The sequence below is a fragment of the Phascolarctos cinereus genome, unplaced genomic scaffold (genome assembly GCF_003287225.1).
Source record: "Phascolarctos cinereus isolate Bilbo 61053 unplaced genomic scaffold, phaCin_HiC Scaffold_2;HRSCAF=192, whole genome shotgun sequence".
NCBI lineage: Eukaryota > Metazoa > Chordata > Mammalia > Diprotodontia > Phascolarctidae > Phascolarctos > Phascolarctos cinereus.
Genome location: NW_027555625.1, coordinates 88,470,812 through 88,486,344, shown reverse-complemented (window position 1 = coordinate 88,486,344; position 15,533 = coordinate 88,470,812). Strand labels below are relative to the sequence as shown.

General features: G+C 41.5%; 1 long non-coding RNA gene across 1 annotated transcript; it reads left to right on the top strand.

Moving 5' to 3' along the window:
- The first annotated feature begins 5,662 nt into the window (after positions 1 to 5,662).
- Positions 5,663 to 14,921, top strand: LOC144455789 (uncharacterized). The gene is made up of 2 exons (XR_013484556.1): positions 5,663 to 6,171; positions 12,447 to 14,921. It is a non-coding gene; the product is annotated as an uncharacterized LOC144455789 (long non-coding RNA).
- Positions 14,922 to 15,533: the final 612 nt, after the last annotated feature.

Below are 15,533 nucleotides of genomic sequence, written 5' to 3'. Positions count from 1 at the left end.
AATGAAATGAATAATAATAGTTGTTATCATCCATTATTTCATTTGATATTCATTAACCCTTCTATGTAGTTGGTAATGTTAAATCCATTTTTTAAATTAGGAAATTAAGACTAATAGGTTAAGTGATTTGGTCAGGGAGGGATACTGAATAATATCTCTCTTTTATTTCTTGGAATTGTATAGTCATGGTTACCCCTGAATTCTTTCCTTGTTCTACCCTTCTCTGCTCCAGTGAATGATCATTTATGGTCATGACCTTAATAATCCAGGGATAAAGAATGTAATCTTGTTTTTGGGAGACCACACCTCTAATAATGCAGTCCCAAGAAGGGTTGGGAAAAGGGAATGGTAGAGGATGAGATGAATAGATAGTGTCATGGAAACAACATGAACTTGGACAGACTTTGAGAGATAGTGGAGGATAGAAGGGCTTGGCATGGGGACCCATGGGGGCATGAAAAGTCAGACATAACTGAACCAACTGAACAACAAAAGAAGGTCCTAGAGAGGGTGTGTAACCACATCCCCAATATTTTCAGAGTGGCCATGTGTAACCAGATCTAAGAATGCCATTGTGATGGAATATATAACCATTTCCTGGAATTGCCTTGGAGATGGCATGCCACCACATTGAAAGAATGTCATAGTGATGACACTGGATGACGTATAACCATGTCCTGAGAGACTGTGGAAAATGCACTAGACTTCAAACCCAGAAACCTATAGTCCTGACTTTGCTACAATTCATCTCCATGAACTTGAGCAAAGCAATGAAATAAAACCTCTGTGATTAAATAGTTTTCTCTTTTTAGAACTTCCATGGGTATCACACGCTTGTTACTTATAGTTGGGGCTGATTTGTGGGGGACAAAGGCATCTTCTTCTGAGTGGTTTGATCAGTGAGAGATCATTTCAGAATCAAAGGCTTACTTAAAGCAGAACAATTGGGGAACACACCCCATGGAAGCAGAGGGAGGAAATATTTCCTCCATTATCTTGCCTCTCATTGTTAACTCAGTAATTCAATCTATGGACCAGAGTGTTATTCACAATATGAAACACAGCTACAGTAGAGATTTCATGAGAAAGTTGTTAAATAAAATAGATTTTAAATATAGGGCTTTCAATCTCATTACAACACTAAAGATATTTTTTAATGTTGTTTGTGCCTGAGATTATGTTCAAAGTCAAATATTTAGTAGAGCCTAGAGAAAAACATGGCCTAATGTCATGTCAGCCAAACTGTTATCTTCTTCTAATGATGAATTTGTCAGATTTTGGAACAAACCCTCCCAAAAGCCCCCTTGCACAACATTTTGAAATGGTAAAGAACATTCCTCCTTTATACTCCATGAACAAATTCATTTTAATAGTTCAAGGATCTGAGATTTCATCCATGTGGATACTCCTTTCATTGATGCAGATTTTGGGCCCACCATGCTTTAGCAGATCTTTGTGTGCTTCCATGGCTGAAAAAAAACAGCTAGGTCTCTGGTGATCAGTATTTCTAAACTTAGATAGTCTGGTCCTCAGATGAAAGACAATGCTATTTCTGGGCTTGTGATCAAACCTTTTTCAGCTTAGTAGGACCTGCCAGGGTTTGTGTCCTACTGGTATAGCTACCCCCATGTTATAATAATGCATTTTAGTAGGACTCCAATGAAGTCCTACTAATAATTCAGTCCCCAATGTGCTATACAAGAAAAACCAAATGGCATCAAAGAAGACAGTGGGTCAAAGAACAAATCATGGAAACAATAGAGAATTTCATTTAAGACAATGGGGCAACATGCTAAAATTAGCAGAATGCAACCAAAGTAGTCCACAGGGGAAAATCTATGTCTCTAATCACTTTCATCAACAAAAGAGAGAATGAACAAATCAATGAGTTGGCCATACTACTAAAAACTAGAAAACCAATACATTTAAAAAATCCAATTAGAAGCAAAAATTGAAAATTGAAAATCAAAGACTAAATTAGCAAAATTGAAAACAAAAATATCATTGAATTAATAAACAAAACTAGGGTCTGGTTAAAAGCTAATTAAAAATAGATAAACCATTAGCAAATTTGGTTTTTAAAAGGAAGAAAAAATTGGGAAGAGTGAGTGGACCAAACCAAGTACACATTGAAGAAATCTATGTTATGCATCACAATCTTGAAAAACGTTAAGGAATAATTTTATGAAATATCTCAAGGAGGGGAGAATATCATAAAAATGGACATTACTATTACCCCCTAAAAGCCATTGAGAGAACATCTGTAGTTATTTACCTTTATGTCTCCCTTTATAAGATCATTATGATGATGAGATATCTATATCTGTGTCTGTATCTGTGTCTATATCTCAGTCTCTATAATACATATCTCAAATGTGTCCTTGATGAAAATATAACAAAAGAATGAGCTGGCTTTTTCAAATGATTACCTACAGTCCATCACATCTTTATAGTCACATAGAGGATACAAGACTCTGATTGTGATGATTGTTTGTTGATTACAAAAAGACATTTGATATATGTAATGGGGATTTTTAAAAAGCCCTGACTCATCATCTGTTAGGACTTTTGCAATATTTATGTATGATGGAGTAGGTAATTCCCCTCATGGTTGGTGAGATAATGTGGTAAGGGAGGAGGGGTCTAGGGTCTCCTTCTCTCTCTCCTCTTTGAAATCATATGTTGCTGAGAAATGGGCCTAAGATCTTTGGTCCTTCCATCCATTTTTTTTTCCATTGTAGGTGCAGTAAGTAGAGTCTATGATCCACAGGGAACTGGGATCCAGAAATCAAGGATAGATACTACAGCTGGCCCAGTGGCAAAGCGCTGAGGAGATGGGTCTAAAAACACCAGCCCAGCAAAAATCAGCTATAAAAGTAATTTGATATTAAGTGGTTAAATAGAACTGGGATGCTAGTCACTGGGCCCCTAAAATTCGGGGCAAGCATGGCTAGGGGTGGGGCTTGAGCTAGTAAAGAAGAGACTCCACAACCCCATCAAGATACTGGGTAGGGTACTGAGGAGGGTAGAAAATAACAGGCCTGACCCTGAGAGAGCAGGTGAGAGGTAACCCTGTTACACTAAGCAGAGCAAAACGCACCCTCAAAGTCTCTCTTCTAATAACGAGCTTCTCCTGCATATATTAAGATTGTACATGATCTTATAAATGCAATGAAAGAGAATCGCTTCAATGAACTTCTGACTACTAATGAAGAGCAAGGGATAAATCAGGGAGAAGCATGTTTAGCAAAGGTGTTCACGCTGCCATGTAGGATGTCCCAGGCAAGAGAGAATTCCCCATAGATGATGATCCTTTAGAAGCTCTTGTTTGCAAATAAGAGTTGACTGTTTGTATTAAGTCCCACAACATAGTAAGCACTCCTCAAGGAGCCTCATCAATATGCAAAAGATATCATCCTGAGAATCCGCATAGGGAAAAATAAGTGGATGAAAATACCTGTACGTTAAGTTATAGAGTACAGTTGGGTGGCTGTTCCAAAAAATCCATTGTCTTAGTACATCAGTGTGTATAGCTGGGACCCAATATGGATGGATAAGGAATTGAGCTCAGAATTGAATAAGAGAAGGAAAGTGGGTCAGGTAGCATTTGGGAAATAGCACAGCCCTTTTATTTATTCCCAAGTTGTTTCCTGGAACAAAACCACATTAAAAATATACAAAGGTTCTCCCAGCAGGGCCCAGCATGTTTGTGGATCTAGGAACATCATAACCACCAGAGAATTGAGGTATTAAGCAACTCAAAGGGTAATTGAGAGATGTGTGGTGGGTACAAGTAGGTGGGCTGCAACATATTTCTAATGATGACCTATATGCAACAGGGATGTATGGGTGTTCAGGGAGGACTAGCCCCGCTGGTATGAAGGCTTGCTGAGCCCTTTTCAGGGCTGCTCATCCCCCTTTGGTGTCCACCTTTCACCCAACTCTCACCTGTGGCTTCAAGAAGCTGTAGCCTATGCAGCAGTCACACCCTGGTAAAACCATCTGGGCAGATGGGCTAACCCAGGTTGAGGATAACTCAAGCCTCAAACACATCAGTGAGTGAGGGGAATGTCTACCTCAAACATGTGAAGACTTTCCCCAGCAGAATGGGCAGATGAGAACAATTTGTTCCAGTGTCTATGAAGGTGGCTGAAGCAGGCTCTGAAGAGCACATAAAGCTTGGTCAGACATCAAAGACACCAAGGTCATCCACTGCAAGGATGACCCAGGCCATCACCAATAGTCTTGACTTTTGTCCTGCTGCTGGACTCCAATGACTCTAGAAGAGAGATGAGGCCAGCACTTCTGGGAGCCAAGATGGCGGAGTGAAAAGGTAGTCGCTCTCACTCTCCCCTATCAACCTCTGCAAACCCAGAAAACATCAGCCCAGGAAAAAAAAAGAAAACTCTGGAACACCTGAACTAGAAGAAAGACAGGAGCAGCAGTGCAGTAGCCCAGCAAACGGGTCTCCCAGTGCCTCAGCAAAAATAAGGGAGGCAGAACTACAAGGGGCCCCAGGCAGACAAGTACCCTGAGGCATTCATCTGAAAGGAGGTGAAGAAAACAACCTAAAGGCTTCCTAAAGCCCGGGTCTTGCTGATTCCAACCCAACACCAGGTGAGCTGTAGGAGCCCTGAAGCTTCCAATTGTGAAGAAATCCTGAAGCCCAGGTGGTAGAGCAGTCAAACACCAACACCTGGACCTCCGAGTGCCTCAGTGAGGGCGGGGAACTGGTGGAAACCAGCTCAGAAAACCACCAGGAGCCTTGGCACTCCACTGCAAAGGAATCTCCCGTGCATTAGCAGAAACGAGGGAGACAACACTGCAGGGGGCCCCAGGCAGATAAACACCTGCAGCACCATCTAAAAGGAGTGGAAGAAAGCTAAAGGAAAGGAAAAGCAGGCAACCTAGAATTGCCTGAAAGTTCCAGCCTTGCTGATTCCAGCCCAACATGAGGTAAGCTGCCAGAAACCTACAGCCTCCAATTCCAGCATAAGAGGCCCCAGCACACAAAGCCAGTGACCAAGACCTAGGCTCCCAACACAAGAAGCTTGGGTCAGTACCCTCTGTTCCCCAGCAGGAGAGCTCAATCTCTTTAAAGGCCAGGGAATAAAGAAACACATGAGTAAAAAGAAACCATAGATTCATATGAGAAGAGTGAAGATCAAGACAGAAATTCTGAAGAGGACAACATTGTCAACAAACCCACATCTGCAACAACAAAAGGGAATATGAACTGGTCTGAAGCCCAAAAAGCCTTCTTAGAAGAGCTCAAGAAGGATTTTAATAGTCAAATGAGAGAGGTAAAAGAGTCCTTCAAAAATACAATTGGCCAGTTGGAAAAAAAATACACTGAAGAAAACAAGTCCCTAAAAAACACAATTGGCCAATTGAAGAAGGAAGTACAAAAACTAACAGAAGAGTATACTGAAGAAAACAAGTCCCTAAAAACACAATTGGCCAGTTGAAGAAGGAAGTACAAAAACTAACAGAAGAAAACAATCTGTTAAAAACTAGAATTGGACAAATGGAAACTAATGTCTCTATGAGAGAGCAAGAATCAGTCAAACAGAAACAAAAAAATGAAAAAATAGATGAAAATGTAAAATACCTCATCAGTAAAACAACCGACCTGGAAAATCATCAGGAGAGACAATTTAAAAATTATTGGACTACCTGAAAATCATGATGAAAAAAAGAGCCTGGACAGTATCTTTCAGGAAATCATAAAGGAAAACTGCCCGGAAGTCCTAGAACCAGAAGGGAAAATAACCATAGAAAGAATCCACCGATCACCACCTGAAAGAGATCCCAAATTGACAATGCCAAGAAATATAATAGCAAAATTCCAAAATTACCAGATGAAAGAGAAGGTGCTGCAAGCAGCCAGAAAGAAACAATTTAAATATCATGGAACCACAGTCAGGATTACACAGGACCTTGCAGCTTTTACATTAAAAGACTGCAGGGCATGGAACATGATATTCCGTAAGGCAAAGGAGCTTGGAATGCAGCCAAGGATCAATTACCCAGCAAAAATGAGCATCATTTTTCAAGGAAGGAGGTGGATATTCAACGAAATAGGAGACTTCCAAACTTTCCTGATAAAAAGACCAGAGCTCAAGAAAAAATTTGATCTTCAAGTACAGGACTCAAGAAGGACTTGAAAAGGTAAATGGGACAGAAGAATACAATATGTCATTAATAAAGGGGGGGGCTATTTAAACCCCTACAAGGGAATATGAGACTTGCAACCCTTGAGAACTGTATTGTTATTACACCTTGTTAAAGGAGTATACATAAAGAGGGTGGATATTAGTTGACTTTGATGTAATGATAAAAAAAAAAGAGAGAGATGAGGCCAATGGCTGAGTAACTCTGCCTCACTTAAATCCAATTCACGCACAAGTCAAGACATCACCCTATGATGTCATTGGTCCTTTTTGAAAACAAAGGACAAACCACATATACAATAATAGCTGCAAGGGATATCATTAAGGAGATGTGAGATGGGGAAAGGGGGAGCAGACATGGACAAAGAACAACAGCAAATGGACAGCCTTGAGTTTTGTGCTGGTAGTCATGAAATGTTAAAAAAAAAATCTAGAGTATGGTGCATAGACCTTCTATGGAAAAATTATAGGGAACGTGGGTAAGAATAATACAGGAATGAGAAGACATGGATGGGTTGCTATCTGTATTGAGGGAAGGAAATGCATCTGCCATAATGAGATTATAGATACATTGATGTACATACTCATGACAAATTTCATGGAAATAAAATAGAAGAGATGGTTCAAGTTGAAAAGATGTCTGTGATCGATTTTATTGGTGATGAAGAAATCACAAGTGCCCTAACCTTTCTTTTGATCTCTAGACTTGTATCTCCAATAGCCTACTGGACATCTAAATGCCCTATAGACGTTGTAAACTCAGTGGGTCCCAGACTGAACTCATTGTTTCCCATACCTCCCCAACTCTCCCCTCTTCCTAATTTTCCTATTACTGTCAAGAGTACCACCATATCTTCTGAGTCACCCAGGCTCACCATCTAGCTGTCATCCTTGACTCCTAACATCTAATTAGTTGTCAAATCCTGTCAATTCTACCTTTATAACATCTCTCATATATATCTCCTTCTCTCCTCTGACACTGACACCAACTGGTGCAAGCCCTCATTATCTTACTCCTTGACTATTGTAATAACTTGTTGGTTGGCTTCCATGCCTCAAGTCTCTTGCCATTTCAGTAGATTCTCCACTCAGCTATCAAAGTGATCTTCCTAAAGCATAGGTCTGACCAGGTCACGTCCTATTCAGTAAACTGCAGTGACTCCCTATTACCTCCAGAATTAAGTATCACATTCTCTGGTTTTTAAAGCCCTTCATAACTTAGTTCCTTCTACCTTACTCCCCTCAGTGTACACTAGAATAGAGGTATCAAACACCTCTGCACAGGATGGATTGCAACTTAAACCAGATTAAAATGTGATTGGGAAATATTTAACAAAATAAATAAAAATACAGTTGAGCATAGATAATATTACATTTTAAAGCTGAGTCAATATGCAGCCCACATGTTTGAGTTTGACATCACGGCTCTAAAATATAGATTTTGTAGTCTCTTTGCTGTTTCTCATATAAGGTACTCTATCTACTGATTGCATTTTCACCGGCTGTTTCCCATGCCTGGAATTCTCTCTTTCATTTCCACTTCCTGGCTTCCCTGGATTCCATCAAGTCTCAGCTAAAATCTCACTTTTTGTACAGGAAGCCTTTTCCTATGTCCCTTAATTCTGGAGCCTTCCCTCTGATTATTATCTCAAATATATTTTATTCATACATAGTTGTTCTCATGTTGTAAAGTCCTTTAGAGCAGGAACTGTCTTTTTTTTTGCTGTCTTTGTATCTCCAGTGCTTAACACAGTTCCTGGCACACAATACTTGCTTAATAAATACTTGTTACCTTTAAGTGGTGTTGACAAATCAAAGAACACTAGTAACTATAGTGAAGAGGATGATTTTTCTGGAGGGTGAGAAAACCACTTGGGGAAAGGCTTCATTCTTTGGGTCGGTAATCAATTTTATTGAAAGTTATCCATGATATGTCTGTATCTATGTCTATGTCTATGTCTATGTCTATGTCTATGTCTATGTCTATGTCTATGTCTATGTCTAACTATGTCAATCTCAGTATGTTTATATCTATCTCTCTATGTCTATGTCTATATTTATATCTATGTCTTATATCTATCTCTATATTTATATATACACATATGTACATACATATGTGTGTATATCTATGTGTCTACATTGTGTGTGTGTGTGTGTGTGTGTGTAACATAGCGGTTAGAGTGCAGGGCCTGGGATCAGAAAGATAAGTTCAAATCATATCTTACTAGCTGTGTGACCCTGGGTCTCTTAGCCTCTGTTTGTCTCAATTACTTTATCTATAAAATAGAAATCAAATGAGATAATAATTGTAAAGTGCTATCCAAATCTTAACTATTATTATTATTATTATTATTACTGCCTCGGAAGTCTCTACTTTCATAAGAAAGAGACAAGGTTGATCCCAGGGACTTTTAGGATCACTGCTGGGCTTAGTGCCTTACCTGCCCTGTGGTCTTCACTATGTTTTCCTCTGTATCTGCATTGACAATTCCGTCTAAAGTGCATCATAGTGCTCCATATTCACAGAAGCACAGCCTCTCAGAGTGGGAATGGACCTCAGAAGGCATGTGGTTCTGTCTCTACTCGAGCAAGAATCACCTCTACAAAATACCTATACTAGTTCACGATTCCCAGTGAGTGAGAACCCACACCCTGGCCCCCCACCCCCACCCCAGGCAACTCCTCTTCCTAATGAGGATCCTGAGTCATCAAGTAAAGGAGGGTTGAACGATGGTCAAAATATTCTTGTTAAGGCATCAGAGAAATTATGATATTTTAGAATAAAAATTTCAGTAAGAAACCATTATAATCGATGAAAAGTGACAGCACTTAGAATGTCTGCATCTTCCTCATGCAGACAGCCTTTGGTTTGCCCAGTTTGGAACTGTAGCTCGAGAGCCTTCCAGGTCAAACTGTGACTGTGTGGGCAGGCCATTAGAGAATCTTCTGTTAACTTCACATCTCCTGAATTACCCATTCCCGGAAGGTTCTGGATGGTAAAGGTTTTACTATATAGCTTTGGAAAGAAACTGTGAATGAAGGAAAAATCAGAGGGCCTTAGGAAATAATGGAATAAGAGACATAAAGAAGGGGGAGGGGTTAAAAATAACTTAGAAGCTTCTAGTTTGGAAGAGGGACAGAATAGTAGAAGGGGGGACTGGGGTGCAGGGGCTGTGTTGGGAGGATGGTTTATTATGGCCGTATGGGGTGGGAAAGTTCAGTAGGGTCCTAGAGAAATCTCTCTGTGCTTCAAGTTTCCTCATCAGTAAAATTAAGATAATAATACTTTGCAATCCCTACCTCAGAGTGCTCGGGCTTATGTTGTAAATGGAAAAGAGCTGTACAAATATGAGCTTTCATGAAGTTGACGATTATACTGAGCTAGGTGTTTGAGCGAGTGTCCTGTAGCAGAAGGACACAGGACAGACTCTGGAGGTCCAGGTCAAGTCCTGGGCTAATAGTGTGACTTGAGCAGGTCATTTAATTTCTCTGGGCTCTTTTTCCTTCAATTATGAATTGAAAGGAGCTAGAATCAGTAATTCTTAACCTGGGGTCCATGACTTTTTTTCTTTTTAAATTTTGATTGTATTTCAATATAATATGTTCTTTTTATAATTATAAGTATCCTATTTTATGCATTTCAAAATGTTATTCTGAGAAGGCCTCCATTTTGGTTTTGGGTCCATTACACAAAAATGTTAAGAATCCCTCAGCTGGATACTTTCTAAGACTTCTCTAGGCTCTGACATTTTATTATTACATGTACTTCAGTCAATTAAATCAGTCAACAAACATTTATTAAACAGCTAGTGTATGCTAGAAATGATGTTAGGTGCTGACATACAAAGACAAAATTGAAACAAACCCAGATCCTCTGGGGATGCAACATATACATGAGTAAGAATGTATAAAATATAGAAAATTAACTGTAAGGTAATCTGTATGTGTATGTGTGTGGGGAGGTTGGTGAGGTAGGAGGTCTGCACTGCCTTCTCAGGAATCATCCCCAAAGTGCCAACCGAAAGCTGCTCCAGGGACTTCATGGTTGGCAGACCCTTGCTAAGCAGCATCAGTCCTGGGGCTGAGTGAGGTGGGGTAATGGCAGCAGCTTCCTAATCTAAACAACCTTGTATTTTCCCAGCCTGGAGCTGTAACTCAAGCCTTCCTGGTCTAGCTGTGAATGGGGGTGGAGGCCATCAGAGCATTTGGAACGGCTTGAGCAATCAGAGTACATCCTTCGGATTTTAGACTGGGGTTCTTGGAAGGAGGGGAGTGAGGGGGTGGTAAGAAGCACGCCAATTATATGGAGCTGGTAGAAATAAATAGCTTGTTTTGCTTACATTGTGATATTCAATGACCTGAAGCCATGAAATCACTCAGAGTTTCCATTCTCTGCCCCTCCAGCTGCTCTTTACATGTTTCATTCATAATGCTTTGCAGGAAGCAGCAAGCTATGCATACCAAAGTTTTTAGTCATTTTTTTTTTCTTTCTGAACCCTGGGTTAGGATTAGAACATTCTGCAAACCTCATTGTCCTCAGTTGGAATCCCAGGAGGAAGTGGGAGGGTCCTGTGGGATAAGGAATAGAGGTCCCAACTTCAGGGATAAAATAAAAACAAAATGCTCCAACACAGAAAACCTTTTAATAAACAGTATCGGTCCCATCTCTGAGTTGTCCATTGCAGTATAGCCCTCCATGTGAGTCATGTGGAAACATGCTGGTCCCAACACTCACTGCTGTCTGTTTCTTTGTTTTTGCTTTTCCTGTGGCTGGAAAAATGGACTATAGAGCACAGAGGGTGAGAGAGAGGTACGTGCTTTGGGTGTGTGTTTCTTTTGGAGGTTGTTTTCTGTGTAGTGACACAGTGATGGGGACCCACTGCTCAGATCTAAGATCCTTCTCCATAACACTTTCAAACTAATCTTAGTCATAGGATCATAGGTCTATGTCCAACCCTTTTATTTTACATGTGAGGAAACTGAGGCTGAGAAAGACTAGTTCAAGTAAGCATCAAAGGTCCCTGGGTCCTTTGACCCTAGAATCCATTATCTTTCCCCTACACCACTGCGTCTTGTCTTATGTGTATCCAGGGCCCTGTGTACACACAGGCCTTCAGAAAGTCTATGGCCGTCTACTGAAAACCATAGCTCATAAGTTCTTACCAAAATGTTTACATTTACTGGGTCAAGCAGACACGTTTACTGAAAGTGAAAGACATTCAAACAGCAAAGCAAAATAATAGACAAGAAAGATTTCCCCCTTTACCCAAGGATACATTTTCCTCCCTCCCCCATTTCCCAATTACCATCCCATGAGTGGTGGGGATGCACAAGGAACACGTATTGTCAGAAAACACACATGGAGGGGCACATATATGGCTAGGGAATGAATGTGAAAGCTAGAGGGACACACATGGTGATGATTCAAACCTCCTACCAGGGGTGGGGAACCTGCACCCTCAAGGGCACATGTGGTCCTCTAGATCCTCAAGTGCAGCCCCTTTGAATTCAAATTTCACAGAACAAATCCCCTTAATAAAAGGAAGGGTCTGGAAGACTATATGTGGGCTTGAGGCTGCAGGTTCTCCACCCCTATGAAGATCCAGAGACATCCTCATTGTCCAGCTCTCCAATATTTCACCTCTCCCTTGGGATCTCTACTGGGCTGCTATTGCTCTCTACTGCCATTTTTAGGTCTTTAGCTACGATGCAGCTTCTTCTTTGATCTAATGTTACTATATGCTGCTACAACACCACTGGAGGGTCTTCACTGGCTTCTATTACAATACTGCACTTTAGTTTGAGAACTTCAAGGACTACTTTAGCTCTTCTGTGATTCAAACTCCAGTCAGCAACACCCATCCCATTGCTATAGTCATTCAGAGCCTGTCCTTTGCGTTGCTTTTATTCTCTGCTTCCATTTAGCAATCTCTTAGTTTAAACACTTATGTAATCTATAGTCTTAAAATTACCTTTTGCTCTTATCATATCCCCGGGTTAGGAGCCTGGGGTCCCTCCAAATCATCTGGTTGCAAAGGCACTAGATAGACTTATGATGAATGGATTTCTTTTAATCTCCACAATGCCCCTGGTTACTATGAAAATCAATATGAAACAAGACCACAAAAGGGAGATTGGTGGAGCCCACAGCTTCTGTCCTACTCACCAGCAACCAAAATTGCTCATAATACTGAGTCACATTGCTTCCTTTGCTCACAGCCTTTCAATCGTTTCCTATTGCCCATTAATCAATAAAGTTCATTCCGCTTCCAGGAGCCAAGATGGCGGAGTGAAAAGGTAGTCGCTCTCACTCTCCCCTATCAACCTCTGCAAACCCAGAAAACATCAGCCCAGGAAAAAAAAAGAAAACTCTGGAACACCTGAACTAGAAGAAAGACAAGGAGCAGCAGTGCAGTAGCCCAGCAAACGGGTCTCCCAGTGCCTCAGCAAAAATAAGGGAGGCAGAACTACAAGGGGCCCCAGGCAGACAAGTACCCTGAGGCATTCATCTGAAAGGAGGTGAAGAAAACAACCTAAAGGCTTCCTAAAGCCCGGGTCTTGCTGATTCCAACCCAACACCAGGTGAGCTGTAGGAGCCCTGAAGCTTCCAATTGTGAAGAAATCCTGAAGCCCAGGTGGTAGAGCAGTCAAACACCAACACCTGGACCTCTGAGTGCCTCAGTGAGGGCGGGGGAACTGGTGGAAACCAGCTCAGAAAACCACCAGGAGCCTTGGCACTCCACTGCAAAGGAATCTCCCGGTGCATTAGCAGAACTGAGGGAGACAACACAGCAGGGGGCCCCAGGCAGATAAACACCCTGCAGCACCATCTAAAAGGAGTGGAAGAAAGCTAAAGGAAAGGAAAAGCAGGCAACCTAGAATTGCCTGAAAGTTCCAGCCTTGCTGATTCCAGCCCAACATGAGGTAAGCTGCCAGAAACCTACAGCTTCCAAATCCCAGCAGAAGAGGCCCCCAGCACACAAAGCCAGTGACCAAGACCTAGGCTCCCAACACAAGAAGCCTGGGTCAGTGCCCTCTGTTCCCCAGCAGGAGAGCTCAATCTCTTTAAAGGCCAGGGAATAAGGAAACAGCATGAGTAAAAAGAAACGCACCATAGACTCATATTACGAGAAGAGTGAAGATCAAGACAGAAATTCTGAAGAGAACAACATTGTCAACAAACCCACATCTGCAACAACAAAAGGGAATATGACCTGGTCTGAAGCCCAAAAAGCCTTCTTAGAAGAGCTCAAGAAGGATTTTAATAGTCAAATGAGAGAGGTAAAAGAGTCCTTCAAAAATACAATTGGCCAGTTGGAAAAAAAATACACTGAAGAAAACAAGTCCCTGAAAAACACAATTGGCCAACTGAAGAAGGAAGTACAAAAACTAACAGAAGAGTACACTGAAGAAAACAAATCCCTAAAAAATCAATAAAGTTCAAACTCCTTCGCCTGGCCTTCCGGGTTCTCCACAATCCGGCTTCAATTTACCTTTCCTGTGTAATCTCATAGGATTTCTCTCCATATATGATCTATGCCCCAGGCAAAGCAGACTACTCTCTGTTCCCTAATTATGAGCTGTGCTTTCACAGATCCACTCATTCTCTGGACTTCTCTTACTCCTCACCAGCTACTTTCCCTCATTGGAACAATCTCTAGCCATTTTCCTGATTGGTGGCTTTCTAGTGTGGGCCACCATTTCATGAAGAGTCCCAGCCATGCTCACTGCACTCCTGGATTGGCTTATTCTCTGAACTGCTCTTTCTCACCAGCTGCCTTGTGGGCATCTGGGGACCCTTTCCCTTTTCTATCTCCACTTCCCCATTAGAGTGCAAGCTCCTTGAGGTCAAGGACTCTTATTTTGTATTTTTCTATTTGTGTTTGTATCCCCAGCACTTAATACGGTACCTGCTTGATAAATGCTTTCTTTATGTACAGTATGGGCCTTTTGCTCCCTGTATGGGGATATCCTCCCTCCCCCACTACTCAGATTTTAAAGTTCAGATTTTAAAGCCCAATCCCTATGCTACTTCCTCTATGAAACCTTCTCCGGTGACCTTAGGCAGTAGGGACTTCACATAGTTCTTATTCTGAACTTTTCACATAATACTGTATTTTATTCTTATTTGCTCATACCTTTCCCCCTTACTAGAAGTAAGACCCATGAGACAGTACTGAAAAGGCAGCATGCTGTAGTTTAGAGTGCTAAATTTTGAGTCAAAAGCTGTGGGTTCAATTCCTGACTCTGCCTCTGTCACCTGTGTTCAAAGGTTACCTCAATTCTCTGTTTTCTTGGCAGAGATACTGGAGTGGTTTGTTATTTCCTTCTCCAGTTCATTTTACAGATGAGGAAACTGAGGCAAACAGTGTTAAGTGACTTGCCCAGGGTCACACAGCTAGGAAGTGTCTGAGGCGGAATTTGAACCCAGAAATTCCTGACTCTAGAGCTGGCACCCTATCTATTGCACCACCTAGCTGCTGTAATGGGAAGGCAGGGGTTCAAATCACAAACTCTTAGTTGATAACCATTTTTCTCTCTGCCCCTTAACATTCCTTACCTCCATCTCCTGAAATCTCTTACTGGCTTTAAGACTCAAGACAATTGCCTTCTTCTGTATGAGATCTTTCCTGATTCTCACCACTACCAATGCCCTCCCTCCCTGAAGGATTTTTATTGTATAAATGCTTATATATGTACCCATTGTCTCCCCTAATAAAAGTTAAGCTTCTAGAGGGCTTCATTCTGGAGGACTGTTTTATTCTGGTCTTTGTACACCCAGTATCTTCCATATAATGGTGCTTAATAGATGATTACTGATTGATTGGAAGCATGCAAGAACATAGCAACAGAGAAACCAGTGGAAATTCTTTGTCATGGGCTGGCGTTGATTCTGAAGCTAGACAGGGCGTGCCATCCTCAAAGACAAGAGCCACCCTCCAATATTGTCTGTACTATCCCCGACTGTCTAGCTGTGTTGAGAATATGAGTGAGATTCCCTGGGGGTGTGGATAGAGCTAAGGCCATTTCTGGGAGCTTGTGGGCCAGCTGGCAAAGCCCTGTGCCCAGATTCAAAGCCCCAGGAAAACCAACAGGGACAAGGTTGACTGGGTGATGAGGCAAGGTGTTTGTTTAGATCATGGAGGAGGAGTCCAGATGGAAGACAAGGATTTTGTTGAGTTTTAAGAAAAACAAATACTCTTGGCCATCCTCCTTTGATGCTTGGCCCTATTGTGACATCCCTGGGCCCTCAGAGTCCAGGGAGATGGTTATTTCTTAGAATTCTGGAGCTGGAAGAAACCTTGGAGATTATCTAATATTTCTTCCCTTTGCTGATGGAAAAGCCCCCAGAGTAGGGCA